Consider the following 20362-nt stretch of genomic DNA (forward strand, 5'->3'; position numbering starts at 1 on the left):
TGCCCGACAGCCCCATAGCAGGTTTGGTACAGGGAGGCTGCTCGGTACAGAATCCCGTGTATTTATACGTGATTCTTCACTTCCGGGTTTTCAAAGTGATTTCTCAACAAAATAAAGCATAGAGACATGGCTGGATAGGAGAGCTTGCTTTTAATATTTAAAAATGAATTAAATAGTGGTTTTAGCTTCTGGTGCTCAGATGCATTCTTAATTATCCAAAACAAACTCCTGCGCTCTGAGAAGGTGATCTCCTGACCAGCTCGAGAGACACACGTGGCTACCAGAGACCTTATGATTGGCGCTTCCTGAATGCTTCAGCCTTGCTGCCCCTACAAGAACAGGGTGGTCCGGGACCACTACAATCAAAAAACAAACACAAGGGCGCACCGGCCTAGCGCATTATCCTCCAAAAAGGTTTTATGAAATAAAAAGATAAAAATACTCAAACGAGTTCATGGTATGTGCATATCAAAATAAGGCTCTGAGGAAGAGGCTATGCCTCGAAATGCGTAAGCCATTTCAAACTTTTGAGGACTGTACATCTTCCGTTTCTGATGCTGACAACTTTTGATATGCACATAAAAATACTCAAACGAGTTCATGGTATGTGCATATCAAAAGTTGTCATCCGAAACGGAAAATGTACTGTCCTCCAAAAGCTTGAAATGGCTTGCGTGTTTCGAGGCTTAGCCTCTTCATCAGAGCCTTATTATTTTGATATGCACATACCATGAACTTGTTTGAGTATTTTTATCTTTTTTTTTTTTTTTATTTAATAGAACCTTTTTTGGAGGATAATGCGCTAGGCCGGTGTGACCTTGTGTTTGTTTTTTGATTGCATTCTTATTAATGCATAACTATGAAGTGGAGCCATACTGTCCTCTTATATTGTATATGGAGCCATACTGGCTAATAGAAATGTGCAGTATTGGAACGAAACGGGAAGTGCCAAAGCTTTGCTTGTCAGAATGTGTTGAGATTTGGCTGCAAGAGGAAGGTTTTAAAAGCTGCTGCAGGTATTTGCAGGAAAGGATGTCTGCCCTTCCTAATACAAAGCAATTTGCCCCCCTTTCCCAGAGACTGTCAAATCCAGTATATAAAGCTAATTTGGCTGAAAGCGCCAAATGCTGCCTGGAGGTTTTAAATCCCTAGAATCCCTTACTCCTAGGAGCTCCTAAATTCTAGATACTGTCAACATAGAAATCAACTTGTGTTTTGACTTGAATCTGAGCCCCCAACCAGTCCACTACAAGAGCCTTTTCTGGACACTAGGAGAAGAGGTGGTATTCTAGCCTGTCCAGCGGTCTTCCTCCCCTTTGTTTCAGTGCTTCCTCCATCAGTTTGCTTTAGCCCTCTTTCACACTGAGGGGCAGGTTTGAAAGCTGAACTCGCACGATTTCAAACCAGCATTTCAGTCCGACTTCGGGGGGCGATTTGAAAGACATCTATGCTGGTTCATGCACAGATGTCTATTGAAATCGCCTCCGAAGTCGCCAAAAGTAGTGCAGGAACTACTTTTGGAAATCCAGTGTGGCGCCGCAAAGTTGGTGCTGCACTGATTCGGGCGGTGCCATTGCCGGCAATAGGCTACGATTTTGGCATGCAAATTGACATGTGCAATCGCATGTCAGATCGTCACAATGTGAACGGGGGCTTAAGGAGTTAGTATGTGGCAGCGATGTAGGGGCCAGAAGAAAGAAGCAGAGGGGACACAGGCATTACACTGCTAAGTGTTGATTGCTTTTTTTAGTGATTGATGTTGGAATGGAGGGGGGGGGGGGTTTGGGGGTTGGAATGGAGGGTCATAGAAGAGGTTAATATACTTGCCTCTTCTGTGGCAGGGAACTGGCCTTTAGTCCATTTGACCGGGTCCAGTACTGCAACTTTCACTTCTAGTTTTGTGAATGTTTTAAAGCTGAATAAACACATGGGGGAGATTTACTAAAACTGGAGCACGCATAATCTGGTGCCGATGTGCATTGTAGCCAATCCGATTCTAACTTCAGCTTGTTCCATTAGGCTTTGACAATAAAAAGCCACTTTAATGGGGGAAAAAATAGCATAAATAATCTAGCCTATACGATTGCGACACAAATCCTATTGTAATTGAATGTTAATTACCTTTCATTTTCAATCTGCAGCTCTGTAATTTTCTGTAAAGTGCAATACAATATGGCTACCTGGAGGGGTCCTGTACACAGAATGTCCCCCCAGAGTCATCATTTCCTGCTTGTGTGATTGGCTCACTGATTTTTCCCAAAAGTCCACACTGGAGCTGCACTATTAAATTTTGATTCATGCCCCCCCCCCCCCCCCTTCCACTTCCCTCTCACAATTCTTACAAAGCTGTTCTCTGCTCACTCACCGCTGTCAAAAAAAAAAAAAAAAAAGAGCCAGGCAAATGTTTATCAACATTGTTAAGGCTGCTTGATCACTATAAACGCAATGCTTTAGTCCCCGTTCACACTGGGGCGACCTGTGAGGCGACCTGGTCGCCTCACAGGTCGCCTTCCATAGAGAAGCTGCGGACCCGTTCTAATAGGAGCGACACAAGTCGCTCCGACTTAGAAAAAGGATCCGGAGCTTCTTTGGGGCGACCCGGAGCGACCTGCATAGATTTCAATGTTATGAAGTCCGTGCCGGCCGCTCCGAGGTTGCGGCGCGCTGCTCGCACCGCGACCTCGGAGGTCGCCCCGGGAAGTCGGATCGCCCCAGTGTGAACGGGGCCTTACCATGAATCTTTTCATTCTTTTAGATCAAAGGAATGAACTTCCTTCGGTAAGTGAGGGCAGGTTAACCTCTTAAAGACTAAGTCCCAGTTCACACTACCGCTACTTGTCAGGCGACTTGGTTGCCTGACAAGTCGCGGTCCATTCTGTGCTACGGGAACCGTTCTAATAGGATCGACTCAAGTCGGAGCGACTTGCATTGACTTCCATTATGTGAAGTCCGTGCAAGTTGCGCCAAAGTCGCGGTGCACGGCGACTTTACAGGTCGCCCCCGAAGTTGGATCGCCATAGTGTGAACTGACACTTAGCCTATTTCTGACACTTGTTGCTTACAAGTTAAAAATCAGTATTTTGTGCTAAAAAATTACTTAGAACCCCCAAACGTGTGTGTGTGTGTGTGTGTGTATATACAGTGTGTGTGTGTGTGTGTGTATATACAGTGTGTGTGTGTGTGTGTATATACAGTGTGTATGTATGTATGTGTGTATATATGTATGTGTAGAGACCCTAGACAATAAAATGGTGATCGTTGTAATCTTTTTTATGTCACACTGTATTTGCGCAGAAGTTTTTCAAACACTTTTTTTGGGAAAAAATACACTTGAATGAATGTAAAAAAAAAACAAAATGGTAAAGTTACCCCAATTTTTTTTGTATAATGTAAAAGATGTTACACCGAGAATCGTGATCTTTATTCTAAGAAATTGTGATTCTCATTTTATCCAGAATCGTGCTGCTCTAGTCTACACCAAGTGATGCAAGTCAGATTTTTGGCATCCCTGCAACAAAAATGACATTTTTGGTGAGATACTCCCAATAGAAAATAGTGTCTAAGGATGCAGACCTTGCAGTTTTCATCATTAGAGCCCTGATTCTGCAGCAGCTGGTTGATAATTATGAAACCGCTCCCATTAGACTCCATTCACACTAGCGCGACTTGGTCGGTCGCCCACCATTGAGTAGTACAGGACCCGTTCTAATAGGAGCGACACAAGTCGCTCCGACTTAGAAAAAGGGTCCTGTACTACTTTGGGGCGACCTGGAGGCGACTTGCATAGACTTCAATTATATGAAGTCCGTGCAAGTCGCACCGCAACTTCACAGGTCGCCCCAGCAAGTCGTGTCGCCCCTGTCTGAATGGGCTCTTAGAGGAACAAACTGATTTCTTCAGAATAACCAAAGGTAGGAATCTGCAACAAAGTTTGTTTTTTAATCCTTGTAATGTACAGAGATCACCCAGAGGGGAAGGCTCGGTTCACACTAGGGCGACCTGTGAGGCGACCTGGTCGTCTCACAGGTCGCCGCAGGTCGCCTCCCATAGGGAAGCTGCGGACCCGTTCTAATAGGAACGACACAAGTCGCTCCGACCTAGAAAAAGGGTCCGGAGCTTCTTTGGGGCGACCAGGAGGCGACCGCCACATAGACTTCAATGTTATGAAGTCCGTGGCGGCCGCTCTGAGGTCGCGGCGCGCTGCTCGCACTACGACCTCCGAGGTCGCGGTGCGAAGTAGCGTCGCCTGCATGTGAACGGGGGCGAATGGTGTGTGTTTTTTTTTTTTTTGTTTTTTTTTTTTTTTCTCTCAACAAAAGTGGAATTATGCTTTAGTCAACCCCACACATTGTCTAAATACAAGAAGCATTTGTTTTCTTCTTGGAACAAAGGCCGCTCACTGCTGCTCTCTCTCTCCCCTTGTGCAGGGTGACTGGTCTTGTCTCTGCTCCCTCCTGTAGCGTTTTGCAGTAGTGGGTGGGGTCTGCTGAGTCCCTCCCACATCTGTGCTCTTTACAGGCGATGTGCTGCAGCACAATGATGTCACGGCTACTTTTTACAAGATGTTATCTGGGTTTGCAAAAGCATCTGGTGCACACGGTGTGGATTAAAAATCATTTGTGGCTGTTGATCTATTTCAGTAAAAGTTTTTGGGCCTGCAGTTCATGTCTTTATTAGACCAAGGTATTGCTTGGAATTAGTGCTCCCCCCCCCCCCCCCCCAAAAAAAAAATGTTACAATACAGGTTCCTACTGGTGTGGCTTTGTTTTTACTTCAGTCTCTATTTTCACACAAGCTAGAGCGGTTAGTTCAGCTTGGTAGATTGTTTCCTGAAACTTGCTGTTCACGTACAATAGGTGAAGGAGGAAGTTATGAAAAACAAAGGTCACAATTGCAGGCAGCGGTGGTAGAAGCCCTGTGGCGCTCTCTACGTGTCTAGTTAGCATAACCAATGGCAGCCCTGTGCCTGCCAACCATACAAGGAAAAAGTGTTTAAAAAAAAAAAAAAAATACAAACTGAAAAGATCTTGCCAGTTTTGTTTTCTAACTCTTGCTGTGAAAGCATCGACTTGAAGCCTTGGTTAGAGGGATTTTGCCATGCTTTGTCATTCCTCACAGAGTTAAGACTAATCGCCAGACTGTCCAACTCCTAAGTTGCATACTAATTCCGGGCATTTGAGGCACATCCGCATGGAGAGCGGCTTGTCTGCCTTTACAACTAGTAATTGCTGTGGGATTTAGGTGAAAAATATTAAAGCAGAGTTCCAGTCCCCCAATTCATATATATATTTTTTTTAACCACTTCTGGACCGGAAGATTTTCCCCCTTAATGACCAGGCCCTATTTTGCGATTCGGCACTGCGTTTCGTTTAACTACTTCCGGTCCGCGCTATAGCCGAAGTACGGCTACAGCGCGGACTCGAATTTCCGGGAGGCAGTCTTTAGACGGCCTCCCAGTAACAGGCTCCCGCGAGCGTGCATCGCAGAGAATCTGTGTTGGCCGTGTCCCTTGGACGCAGCCAATCACAGATCGCGGTAAATGGCGAATCACAGCGGCCATTTACCACGTGATCAGGCCGTGCAGTGAGAGATGATCTCATATGTAAACATATGAGATCATCTCTCATCGCCAGCTCTCTTCCTCACACGGAGACTGCAGTGTGAGGAAGAGGAGAGCCCATCAGCGGTAAGGGGACCCAAAGGAATGTAATCAGGGCACTGATCACCAGTGCCCTGATTACAGAATAGGGGGGAAAAAATGCCACAACTGCCCGCCATCAGTGCCCATAGTGCTGCCAGTCAGTGCCTGCTCATCTAGGCACTGATGGGCACTGACTAGCAGCACTATGGGCACTGAGTGTGGGCACTGATGGTGCTGCCCATCAGTGCCACAGTGCCACCCGTCAGTATCCATCAGTGTCACCCAGCAGTGTTGCCTCTCAGTGCTCAGCAGTGCCACCTATCAGTGGGGCATATTAGTACCTTCTCATAAGTGCCACCTCATCAGTGCCCATCAGTGCCGCCTCATCAGCGCACTTCAGTGAAGGAGAAACATGTATTTTTTTCAACATTTACTCACAGAAAATAAGAAACTTTTTTTCTTTTCAAACTTTTCTGTCTTTTTTTCTTTGGCTTTTTTATTTCTTACAAAAAAAAAAAAAAAGAGGTGATTACATACCACCAAAAGAAAGCTCTATTTGTGTGAAAAAAATGATAAAAATTTCATATGGGTACAGTGTAGCATGACCACGCAATTTTCATTCAAAGCGTGACAGCGCTGAAAGCTGAAAATTGGCCTGGGCAGGAAGGGGGTATAAGTGCCCAGTAGGCAAGTGGTTAATGGATAATTGCGCGGTTGTGTAACGCTGTACCTAAATAAAATAGTCCTTTTTTTTTCTTACAAGTATAGCTTTCTTTTGGTGGTAGTTGATCACCTATGCGATTTTTCTTTCCCCCCCCCCCCCCCCTTCTGGGCATGCCCAGAAACTGTTTAGCAGGGAATGATGCTCCTGCACCAGAAGTGACGAGCGGCGCATTGATTCCTGGGAGCGATGACGTTCAGCTCCCAGGAGTCAATGCAAGCAGGAAGTCACGGCGCGGGCTGCGGCCGCAGAGGGAGGAAGTGGAAGGAAGGTGAGTATATTTTCTTCAAAAACAAGGTCAGTAAAGCAAAAAAAAATCGTGATTATCCAATTCTTATTCAGGTTACTTAGAGCAAGCGGATGTCAAATTTACGTTTTGAGGCTGGAACTCCACTTTAAGCTGGAGGGGGGAGGAAAATTTTAAAGCTAGTTAGAGGAAGGCAGGAATTCCACTTTAGTAGTTCAGCTTCATTTAAAAATTCCTCCCTCTTCTGCTCTTAATTAGCTCTGTGAAAGACTAAAGCTGTCCAAACATGGATCAGATTATTTATTTTTTTCTTTCGAACCTCCCCGCTGTGTAATTGTATTCTGACAGTAGGGATTCCTCGCACTGATCAGCGTTGCAACCGATTGGCTGCAGTGCTGATGGAACAAAAGTTTCCAACATGCCCAATAATTTGGGACTAGCCATAGATGGATCGAAATTTGGTCACCCTTGCTGAATTTTGATCCATCTCTGGTCTGCTTAATTCATTTCCATTCTGCAACTGTTTTGGGGTGAGGATCCGTCTTCTGTGCGAAGTTGGTTTCAGAATTGTGCAAATCTGTTTTAGCTGGCTTCCCAGAATAGCAGGGACACGGGGGGGTCATAGATTTACGTAAAATCTGTCCTTTTCCACCCTCCACTTAGAGTTTTGTATATCTTGTGGAATGCTACACTCTTTTTATCCACAAAAGGCTCATTACGTGCTTTGGTGTTTTTAAAGTGCAATCCATATTTGGATCGCCCCTCAGAGTGCATTTGACAGTTTTCAAGGAAGCTTTCTAATGCCACATCACCACCTGCTTTGGACCCTGCACTTGGGTGCCACAGGTCCATGCATCGCATGCGGCTGCAGGGAGGTAGCAGAGCTGCCCCATTTACTTGAATAGGTTGCAATCGGTGGGCAGTAGCACCTGCTAAAAGTTACAGGGGCTATAATTCCAGCTGCAAAGCTTCATGGCTGGGGCATGTGTACACCCCTGGCTGCTGCCTCTGCAACTAAAGGGGGAGACCACCAATGTGAACAAGCAATGTATGAAGGCCGATTTAGAACTGCCAGCAGATATTGCTATCTCGGGTATACACAGCATTTACCAATACTGCTGCCTGCATTTTGCAGCCCATTTATGAAATGCAGGCTGAGGCACTGAGCCTACGGTGTGCGTGCCAATGGTTAAGAGGACATTTCAAAACATTCATAAAGAACTTCTTCTCCAAGGGGCTGTTTTATTACAATGGACATTAGTGGGGTAGTTAGAGGGAACTCTGTGATTGGAGGCAAGCCAGTCATGTGACTTTGACAGATCACGCTATTGTATTTCTTTGTACCTTTTCATTTGCTGACCCGGCTTTGGACACCTAAAGCCCGCAGAGCACGCAGCACATTTGTAAAGCACGCCCCTGTGTAGTGTTTGTTTTTGTGACTTTATAGCCATACTAATGTCTTTATAAATGGAGACCTGATTGTCACTAGTGCCTGATGGGATCCTGCTGTGATCCATAAATGTTGCAATTCATGATGTAACAACGGCTGTCAGTGAGCATGTTGATGTGCCAGGTACCTTCTCCAATGGACCCCTCAAATCATTGACAAAGTAATAAAGTTTTCGAACCTGTCCCCGTTAGAAAAACCTTAATTTTAGAGTGTTGGAGCCTGCATTCACTACATCTGGTCTCCCACAGAACATGGAAATGCAATTATTTTAGTAAATCTAAACTGCTAAATAACTTTTCTCATCAGCAGTTAGAGCAGTCTTGTGACTTCTATCAGTTCCTGGTAAAGCTTGTAAGAGGAGTTTTCATCCTCCCATGATTGTCTATAAGGAGGCATGACCCCTGACCCTCTGTCTGGACAGTGCTGATTGGCCCTGTGCTGATCACATGTACCCTCCCAAGAAAAAAAAAAAAACACTTTAGCAATACACACCAAACTGAGCATGTGCAGCTTGTCCCCTATCCGTTCTACTATCAGGAGATAGATTGGGGACTGTGAAAGAAGGGGAGGAACCAAGAAGATGGGATGAAACAGACTTTATACAATGCAGATGATTAACCCCTTAGGTTCCACAGGGAATATAACAAGCATGCTTTACTGCAGTGGTCCTCAGGGCCCACTAACAGGCCAGATTTTAAGTATTACCTTGGGGAGATGCAGACTAGAGTACTGCAATCACTGAGCAGCAAATGATATCACCTGGGATGTATTTCAGTTATCTTGCAAACCTGGCCTGTTAGTGGGCCCTGTAGGCCAGGGTTGAGGACCACTGCTTTACTGCATATACAGACTCATTTTACTGTTGTGGGTTTAGTAACACTTTAATCCAGAAAGTAGTCAGTCCTGGCCTTTTGGATTTACCAGTCCGATAAACACATTCAAGACTGAATGACTGGTCTCTCCAGAGAAGTATTCAACCACTTTGTAACTTTGGGAAGTGTCGTTTTTATTTTTGCTTAGTACTTATTTAGCAGTGTAGTGTTCATCATTCCTCAATAAGTCATGGTGCTTGGCATTATGCATGCCGGCTTCTGAGCTGTCTTACAAGTTGGCAAGGATATGGTGTTACCATGGCAGCCAATGTAGAGTCAATGGGCAGCATGTTTAAGCAGTCTGCTGTGCTCCACATGGAGTGGGTGAGGGGGCGATGGTTTAGGGTTAGGTGGAACTCATATTGTCAAGTTCTGCAGCTGATGATCAATACTGATGCGTAATGTTTCAGAATTCTCTTACAAAGGCTTAAAGTTATTGTAGCCATATTGGTGTACTGGCAAAAACAATTGATTTTATTTATTTTTTGTACTAGCATAGAAATTGTCAAGACAAGGTGTGCCCCCCTTTCTTCAAGGTCCAAGCACTACCCCGTACTGTTCTGAAAATGTTGATGTTTACAAAGGCGAAGAGATTCCAAGATAGACGCAAGGGTCTTCAAACTATGGCCATTCAGCTGTTCAGGAACTACAATTCCCATCATGCCTAGTCATGTCTGTGAATGTCAGAGTTTTCCAATGCCTCATGGGATGTGTAGTTCCGTAAAAGCTGGAGGGCTGAAGTTTGAAGACCCATGGACTACAGTATGGGTTTCGAAGTACATTGTCCTGTAATCTCGCCTTCAGTTGCCTGTATATGGGTAATTAAAAGGAAGTAATCTAAATTGAATGTGTTCACAGATCTGAGTGGATCGTGTCCTGTGTATGTTGCAGACTGGTTGGTTTCTGCACTTTGACCTCATTCTGCCCTTGGGCATTGCAGTTACTAGGCATGGAGAGGCAATTAGTCTCTAGAGCAAATCTCTCAGGGCTTGCAGTTGTGTTCATTGTTCTTGGTTTTATACATGCTCATTAAAATAAAATGACCATTTATTGAGTACTGCTGTCTTGCTTGGAAACAAAAGTACTGCTATAAACAAACTTGAAGGTACTACCCCTTTGAAAACCAACAGTAAGTGCCGGTTCACATATGTGCGGCTGCGGCGATCGCATATAATATCGGAGCGCACTGCTCCTTCATTACATGCGATCGGGTGTGCGGTGCGAATTCAGCCATACACTCTGTATGCCTAAATTCGCACTGCACCCGCAGCAAAGACGCACAGGACCCTTTTTTTGAGCCGCATCAGGATCGGATCGCACAGTGGTTCACACTTGTGCGATCCGATCCTGTGCGAACTGTCAGATCGCACTGCGATATGTGATCAAACTGGGGGTGTCGTTAAGATTACATTGACACCCCCAGCGTATCGCATATGGCAGTGTGAACTGCCGGGGGTGCGTTTGCGATGCGGGAACAGGCTGCGAATTTGCAGCCTTCCCGCATCGCATAAGTGTGAACCGAGCCTAAATACAATTTTCAAAAAAAATTAAAAATAAACTTCAAGGTACAATAGTCAGGTAATCAAACACACTTTGGTCAACATTGAAAAGCCTGTAACTTGACAGAGCACACTCTACGTGTTTGGGGCTTCTTGTATCGGTGCGTTTCTGTATTGCCCAGTCCACCCTATTGCCTTTTGCCAGGGACTTGGGAAACCCTTATGTTTTCCAATTTCGTGGAAGGTATACCCAAGCACACATGGCACCAACTTGTTTCTTGCATACAGAAAACCTGATATATTCAGAGCCGGTTCACACTGGGGCGACTTGTCAGGCGACCTGGTCGCCTGACAAGTCGCCTGCCCATAGATTAGCACAGGACCCGTTCTAATAGGAGCAACACAAGTCGCTCTGACTAAGAAAAAGGGTCCTGAGCTTCTTTGGGGCGACCTGGAGCGATTTGCATTGACTTCAATGATATGAAGTACGTGCAGGTCTCTCCGAGGTCGCACCGTCAAGTCAGGTCGCTGCTATGTGCACCGGCTCTACAGTATTAAGATGTTTCGTTTTTTTTCTCCTTCCTTCCCTACTTCCATCTTTCCCCTTCCCTGTCGTCTTTCCTCTTTACCCCTTCCCTCTTGTCTGCCCTCTTTTCCCCATTTCCCTCGTCTCTTCCTTTTTGCCCCCCCCCCCCCCCCCCCCCCTCCTTTTTATCCCACTTTTTTTTTTTTTGCCCTCGCTCCCCTTTTCCTCCCCCCCCCTTCCCTCTATCCCCCCCTTCCCTTTTTGAGCACTGCTGTGTCAAACATTTCACAGAGCCTACCTTCTGAACTACAGAGAGTGCTGAGAGGAGGAGTTTCTAGAGGGGGAGTCTGCAGGAATAACTGCTTGTAGGTAACGAGGTACCATGGGAGATGTAGTCCTTGGAAATCAAAAGTAAACAGAGAAGCTGCAAAACCAAGCTCTCAATAAGAAAGGAGATTTTTCAAGAAAGCCTATATTAGCTTATCCAATTTCCCTATTTTGGTATTACAATGCTGTAATTTAATTATTTAAAGTGTATGCTGTGATCCTAGATTTTCTTTACCCTTTCTCCTTTTTGTTTCCCTTTTTTTGTTGTGGATATCCTGCAGTTGTTTATGCAGCCCCTTCCTGTCTACATCCATGCACTCCTGTAATGGCTGCTTGGCATTTCTTGTTGGTGACAACATTGGCCCATGCTTCTGTAATGAGTGCTGAAATGGCCACATGATGATTTAACTTATCAGTTTTTAGCTTCTTTGAATTTTTTCATATTAACTGCAGTGCCTGCCTACATTTCTGTAATATATTGCCTGGACTGGAGATTGGAGATGAGCAGCATTGTCAACGTCTACCTAAGACTATGCATGCAGGACTTTCAGCCTCTCATTCATAACTCCTTTTATTTCTCTATAACCATTGAAGTTCTTCAGTATGTTGCACAACATCTTGTCCCTCCCTAGGCTAATGGGAATGCTTCTACAACCCCGGGGTTTCTCTTTATAGAGTACTGCCAGAAGACCTTGTTCGACAGTTGGATCAAGCTTGTACATACAAATGTTCTAACACCCTTGCCCAGAGGTTTATTTATTTTTCATGGTAAATAGTCAGCGCTCTGCTTTTTAGTGTTCATGTATGTGTGAGATTCACCACCCACAGAAAGAGACTACACCCTGTAATTTTTGTTCCGAGCCAACCTGTTTCATTGAAGAGAAGGAACCCTGAGGTTCAGTTTCACTTCCATTACTTAATGATTTGTATGCCACAACGCTGATACCATTCCAAATCTGAGTTTCAGTTGTAAGGACTGAACAGTCTAATTGGGGCAATGCCAGTGAAGCTTCTTGATTTAATATATTGCCGCAGCAAACTTTTTTTTTTTCATTTTGGTTGAGTAAGGGAAGGTTATATCCATCGGAGCTACTATGTCAAGGATGACAACCTTCTTAACCAATGGCTGTAGCCTACAACACTCTACAGAAACTTCCCTTTTAAAAGTCATGAACAACTTACTAAAAAAAAACAAATGGCCACCACTGTATTTTGTATTGCCACTATTCGACATTTGCACTCCCTTTGATACAGTTGACCCCCCCACGCCGCCTCCTTACAAAAAACTCTTTTACCTTGGCCTCCAAGATTGTTCTTTTTCCTGGTTTTCCTGCAACCTATCTAAATGTTCCTTCAGTGTCATCTACAACTCTGTGCCCCTCTTCCTGTTTCCATAGGGGCAGTGGTGTATTTTGGTTTTGTGCTGCCCTAGGCAAGACTACAATTGGGCACCCTCCCCATGTACATTTTCCCCACTCCTTTTTTAACGGATGTGTCTTCCTCCAAAATTGAAGGACTACAAGTCCCAGCATGAACCCCTGAGATGGGGGTGAGGGAGAGAGAGAGGGGGGTGAGAGGCGGTGAGGGAGAGAGAGAGGGGGGTGGGTGAGGGAGGGAGAGAGAGGGGGGATGAAAGAGAGGGATTGAGGGAGGGAGAGAGAGAGGGGTTGGTGAGGAAGGGAAAGAGAGAGGGGGGGAATCAAAGAGAGAGACAGGGGGGATGAGAGAGAGGGCGAGAGAGGGAGATGAGAGAGAGAGAGGAGGGTTGAGAGAGTGAGAAAGGGGGGTGAGTAAGAGAGAGAGGGGGGTCAGAGAGGTGGTTCTAGCAACCAATGGCCAATAGAGTCTCAGGTGGTGGGGGGGTGGCTTTTTTTGCTGCCCCCCTGCAAAGTGCTGCCCTAGGCCTGGGCCTTGTTGGCCTAGGCCAAAATACAGCACTGCATAGGGGTTCCCCAATGCTCTGTCCTCTGACCTCTTCTATTCTCTTCTTAATCAAAACCTCTTACCTTGATCAGCTGATAGCCTCCCATGACTCATGACTTTCAATACCATCTCTATGCTGCCAACATGTAGGCAGGTGCAGTCTACTTACTCTACTGCAGGTAGCGCTCAACTGCAGTGGCATTCCTGAGGGAGATGAGGTCAAGAGAAACATGGTTCCTCTATGGTTTCCTGGGTCACTGGGGAAGCTATCCAATTGGATGTTGCTGCCTCGTGTGACGTGGGTGGCCATCTTGGGTCAGGCAGAGTCTGTTTTAAGACCCTGGCTCACGGGCTTGGAGCAAATTTCATATGTGGGTAGTATAGGGACAAGTCACCCATTTGTCAGGGACTGAGGTTAGCGGTAGGGAGAGGTTCCAGACAAGTAAGGAAAGGATAGAATCAACCCATCCTTTCCAGGGATCTCCCCATTTGGGCACGGACCAACCAGGCTGCATTCTGCCCCTCAAGACAGATGCTGTTGACACTCCTGGGACCTGCTGTGCTACACATCACTGTTGCATTCTGTGAGTGTTCCCTGCCGAGTGCCTTTTCCGGCCGGGCTTGTGAATTGCTGAACCTAAACTTTCATACAAGTTCTGTTTTCTGCAACTGGACTCTTGAGTGTTTACTGCCGCTGCACATCCCCTCAAACACCCAGTTCTATCTCTTAGCTCACCCCTTCAGCCAACTCACACAACACTTAATTACTAACTGTCTATGCATAAGGATGTCCCATCACAACTGCGTTCAGAATATTTCCTCCCATACTGACTTTTCCATTGAGAGCAATAGCACAACTATCAGTCCCTCCCTTCATGCCAGGGTGCTAGGTGTAATCCTAGACTTTGACCTCTCCTTTCTTCCCCACATCTAATTGTTATCCCAATCTTGCAACCATTCCAAAAATGTGTCCTTCATTAACCTATGGCACCACCAAGCTTCTAATTCACTCCCTTTAGTAGGCCATACATGGATAGAAAAATTAACAAAAATGTAAAACTTTTTTGATTTACCATTTGATGGCCCAATCATTGTATTGGACATTTTCCTGCTTTGAACATTTTTCCAATCCTTTTTAACATCAATTACTACTCCCACCCCTACTTCTCATGTGCATCGAACAATTGACCTACAAACAATTTGAAATAACTTTTGCAGGTTTGCTCGTTCATTGTCAATCCTGAAATGGAAATCACCTGTTACAGTAAGAACACTAGCCATATGAAAATTGAACGATTGGTCTACCAACTTAATTTTTTATTTTTTTTTATTTGATTTTCTATTTAGGTATCTATGGCCAACTTTTGACTATTGCAACTCCCTTTTCGTTGGTCTACATTTACACATGCTATTCCCCCCTTCAATCATATCATGAATGCTGTTGCCAGATTCATCTAACTTACTGACTGTTCATTGTCCACCACCCCCTCTGCCAATCCCTACACTGACTTTCACTCACTTTATTAATACAATTCAAATAACTAACATACAAAGCAACCTACAATTAATTGAATGTTAAAAGCAAATTCAATTTTGAGGTACTTTTGAACCACATTTATCAAATGTATTGAGAATTTTCGTAGGAATGTTTAGGAAAATCTACTTGTGTTTTGGCCAGCTTTAAGAGGGCTCTGCTTGTGAAAGCTTGCAATCTAAAATCACACTTTCTTTTTTTTATGGAGCTCTATGGTTCGGTGCTTGTCAAATTCCTATGAACAAAAAAGTGAACTGTGAAATCACAGAACATGAGTGTGCAAGGGTACAGTAGTGGACTGACCTTTGAAGAGGAAGGGCCTCAAACCCTGAACCACCACAGGGTGCAGGGATGCTTACTGGGAGAGGGTACCCTGGTCTGCAAAGGCCAGGGGGACACTGCTTCTTAAGCCCCATACACACGCACAGATTGTTGGCCGTAATTTGTCGGCCAACGTCCGATCTGCTGATTGTAGGCTTGTTAGTATGATGTTTCCGACAACCAACTGCGAATTTTCGGCCGAAAAAAATCTGGTGTGCATGCTATAAAATTTTTGTTGCCCAACAAAAAACGGCCGATTGTTCCTCAGTCAGTACAGATTTCGGCAGACAAAAATCAGATGAGCAAGACTGGGCATGCTCAGAGAAGAAAAAACACAGGGAAAGTCAACGATCACATGACATCACTTCTGAAGTTGGTTTTTGTTGGCCAACAAAAGGCCAGTGCAAGTCTAGAGCACATTGCAACCAACAAGCAACACTGGACAAAAGTTGGCCAATCAGTTGGCCAACAATCTGTGCGTGTGTACGGGGCTTAAAGCGGTTGTATCCCGCTTTTTTACACTTTTACCTACAGGTAAGCCTATAATAAGGCTTACCTGTAGGTACAAATAATATCTCCTAAACCGGCACGAGCGAGCGGCGCATGCGCTCTGAAGGTCCGGGGGGACCTTCAATTAAGTTGCCGGGAGCTTGCCGGAAAAATCACTCCCGCGCGCATGCGCGGGAGTGACGTCATCGCGGCTCCGGCCAATCAGCGCGCTGGAGCCGTCTCTTCCGGCCAATCAGCGCGCCGGAGCCGCCGAACCCGGAAGAGACAACGAGGGATCATGGCAGCGCCCGCATCGATGTCCGGGGGTCCGTGTCGGGGCTTCGTTTTAAGGTAAGTTAAACATAACGGGCTAGTATGCGATGCATACTAGCTCATTATGCCTTTGTCTTGCAGGTTTTTTATTTTTTATTTTTTTTTTAACAGGGTTTACAACCGCTTTAAGGCAGCTGCAGAAGCTGGTCTTTTAAGTACTTAATGAAGGCTTTCCCAAAGAGAGACCCTAGTTGGGAAGAGGAAAAAGACCCAAGGGCCACAGATCCTCTTCTTGACATCAGGGCAGGCCTAAAAACCTGCACCCTTCGATTCTGTGAATGGAAAAAAAAAAAACTGCAGATGCAATGTAAGTACCTGTGATTAAAAACATACATTAATAAAAAAAAAGTACCATGGGCGATGCACAAGACGAGCCTTCCAGCTGGTGTAAGAATTTCTCTGAGCTAGCCAGAAGGTGTGTGCAAAGTAGCAAGGTGACGTTACCCAGTGCCAGTGCAACCCATAGTGTTTTTCTGTCACCCCTTGAATACCACCCCCAGGGGGGGGGGGACATCACCAAGGGGGTCCTTGTGTTGCACAGCCTCTGACAGGACACGATGCAGTTCCATCCCTACCAGAAAGGCTTTAGTACTTTAGGGAGAGCATGCTTGCAACTCGGGACAAGCCCAGCGAATTACACCAGATTCAACTAGGGAGGAAAAGGAGCGCTCCTGCCATACCTAGCTTATTACATTGGGAATTTATGAACGGTGTCCCTAAAAGTGAACTGACGTTATGTCCCCAAAAATTGGTAAGAACAGGCACTATACTTGATCTTCGACAAAAGGCCAAGAATAAAAATGCATAGGTACTAGAGAACAATATGCTATTGTGGCCTGTATGATGCTATAGTATCTAAGGGACTGTGTTTCTGGAGAACAGGTGATGCTTGGCACACATACTTGTACTTGTTAAATGTCACCACTGTGCTAATGGGCAATGAAGGTGTTACACTGGCTGCAGTAATATACACATGAAATTTTGGGAACAGTAGGAGAAAGTAGGACGGCAGGTTTTTTAGATATAATTTGAATATATGATTTTGAGAGCCTCAAGTTGAATTAAAATGTGCAAATTAAAGCTGAAATCCAGGCTCCATTCACACCTGAGCGTATCGATTTTCGAAAGCTTTTTTTAAGCTTTTTTGCAGCTTTTTACAAGCTTTAGAAGTGTATTACAAGTGTTTACAGAATTAGGCATTTTTGTTAAGCCAATAAAAGGCACTAGAGGGAGGAGAGAGAGAGGAGATTAGGGGTGGAGAGCTGCTATTTGAGCAGAAAAACACTCAAGTTAGGCATTTCTATTGAAGTCTACGGGGCCAAAAACGCTTGTAATCTGCCAAAAAAGATGCTCTTGTACTTTTTTGGGCTTCAGGCGTTTTGCTTCAGGTAATGGAATGCTCAGATGTGAACAACGGCCATTGAATAAAATGGGATTTGGCTTGTTCAGCATTTTAACCACTTCTGGACCGGAAGGATTTGCCCCCTTAACCGGTTGCCAACCGCCGCACGACTATATACTGCGGCGGTCAGCCCCGGCCAGGCAGAGTGACGTATCGGTACGTCACTCGCCTGTCACTGACTTGCGAGCCAATTGCGGGCGGGCGCGCGCCCGCCCGCCGCGGCTCGTTCACAGACAAGTCAGTGCGTGTGACCGGCGGACTCGATGTCCGCCAGTCACACTGCGATCGCTCCTGTGAAGGGAGAAAGACAGAGCGGCTTATGTAAACAAGCCGCCTGTCAGTTCTCCCTGTGTAAAAGTGAAGATCTGACCGTTCTACTATGTAGAACCGTGGATCTTTGCTTTTACACCAATAGGAATGTCCCTGCGCAGTTAGAAACACGCCCCTAGGACACACTTAACCCCTCCCTGTCCAATACAGTTAACCCCTTCCCTGCCAGTGTCATTTTTGCAGTAACAGTGCATATGTATAGCACTGATTACTGCAGTAATGTCACTGGTACCCCCAAAAGTGTCAAAAATGTCAGTCAAGGGTCCGATCTGTCCGCCGCAATGTCGCAGTACCGAAAAAAAAATCGCAGATCGCCGCCATTACATGTTAAAAAAAAAAACACCAAAAATGACAAAAATCTTTCCCTTTGTTAGTAAACGCGATAACTTTTGCGCAAACCAATCAAAATACGCTTTTTGCGATTTTTTTTTTTACCAAACATATGTAGCATAAAACAAATTGACCGAAAATGTTAAAAAATTTAGATTTTTACATTTTTTTTTTGGGGGAATTTCATATAAAAAAAATGTGAAAAATATTGTTATTTTTGCAAAATTTACGCTCTTTTTTTGTTTATAGCGCGTGATCACAAAATCGCACAGGTGATCAAATACCACCAAAAGAAAGCTCTGTTTGTGGGAAAAAAAGGACGTCAAATTCGTTTAGGTACAGCGTCGCACGACTGCGCAATTGTCCGTTAAAGTCACGCAGTAAAAAATCGCAAAAAAACCCCTGGTCTTTTAGCAGCCAAATCCTCCGGGGCTTAAGTGGTTAATGACCAGGCCATTTTTTGCGATTCGGCACTGCGTTAATTTAACGGAAAATTGCACGATCATGCAACGCTGTACCAAAATAAAATTGCTGTCCTTTTTTCCCCACACAGAGCTTTCTTTTGGTGGGATTTGATCACCTGTGCGACTTCTATTTTTTGAGCTATAAACAAAAAAAAAAAGCGACATTTTTGAACAAAAAAAAAAAAACGTTTTTCACATTATGCTATTATAACATTACCCCCCCCCCCCCCCCCAACAAAGTGAAAATCTAAATTTTTCATTCCTTTAGGCCAATTTGTATTCTGCGACATATTTTTGGTAAAAAAAAAATCGCAATAAGCGTATTTTGATTGGTTTGCACAATAGTGATCACGTCTATAAACTAGGGGAAAGATTTGTCTTTTTTTTTTTTTTTTTTTTACTAGTAATGGAGGCGATCTGCAATTTTTAGCGAGACTTTGACATTGCAGCGGACAGATCGGACCCCTAACTGACATTTTTGACACTTTTGTGGGGACCAGTGACATTACTACAGTAATCAGTGCTAAAAATATGCACTGTTACTGTAATAATGACACTTGCAGGGATGGGGTTAACCTGGGGTTGATGAAAGGGTTAAGTGTGAGCCTAGGGGAGTGTTTGTTTTCTAACTCTATGTATGGGCTTGTGAAATGACCACAGAGACCTGTAATCCTATATAGAAGGATCACAGGCGCTCTGTGTTCATTTCAGAAAGAAGAACGGTCAGCTGTGTTTACAACAGCTAGCCATCATCCTCTCTCAACGGGGGGCAATCACGACCCCATGCATCGGCATCCCCGCTGCCTAGTGGAGGCAGGAGCGCGCCGGCGGCAGGCACGGGCCGGCCTCCCAGCACCACGCGCGCGACCGACGTCGGGCTACGTCGGTTCGCGCAGGAGAGGCAGCCTTCCGCAGTAAATGTGCAGCGGGCGGTCTTAATGTGATTAAAGCTACAAGCAAGCAGAAAGGTGTGGATGGGGTCTAAATACACAATACCAAGTATAGAGAAAGATGGAGTTTTTGGGTGTCAATATTAAAATTATAAAAAGCTTTATTAACAAAATCCAAATGTTTAAAAGCGGTAACAATATAAAGTGCTAGTGCTGAAACAGCAATCCCTCCCATTTAGTACATCACCCATGAGGGCCAATACCCCCAAAAAAGACCCAGAAGATCATGAATAAGAGCAATTCTATACTAGTGGGGAAGGCTTCCAACCACGGGCTGTGTGCCACAATGCATTTTGCCAGTAACCTTGAGGAGGAATAGGGGGAGCAATTAAAAACCATAAACGCAAAACTTAAAAAAAACTTACATCAGTAACGTACAAAATCAACATAGATGAACATACGCATAAGCGCAAACTATCACTCACCAATACCTTCCACACAATCCAAGGAGGGAGGATACCGGGACTGATGTCCAGGGGGCAGTCTTGCTGACCATCATTCCTGCTATCCTCCCTACTTACATTTTTTTGGACCCTTGGAAGGTATTGGCGAGTGATAGGCTTCACTTATGCATTTGTCGATCTATGTTGATTTGAAACAATTTTGATATTGTGAATCTTTCTCATTACTTGGTCTTGTTATACACTATACAGGCCTTCCGCAACCCACTAACATACTGTCAAATGGCTAAATACACATGAAATACAGACATGTCACACACTATGCTAATTTTTTTTTTTCATGTTATGTGCAGACAAGTAATGTCCAAGTGTAACTTTTTTTAATTTTTTATTTTTTTTATTGTTTTGTATATGTACAAAAATGTAAGGCCGGTTCACATTAGTGCGATGCGGGAACCCTGAAAATCCACTGCGGGTTCCCACATCGCACCAGACTCTCATGCAGTTCACACTGCCATATGTGAACTTCAGCGGGTGTGAACCTAGCCTTAATGTGTCAAACAGTCGCCACAAAAAAATCACCTGTAATCATTCGCACCATC

This window comes from Pelophylax lessonae (assembly GCF_965119305.1).
Source record: "Pelophylax lessonae genome assembly, chromosome: 13".
NCBI lineage: Eukaryota > Metazoa > Chordata > Amphibia > Anura > Ranidae > Pelophylax > Pelophylax lessonae.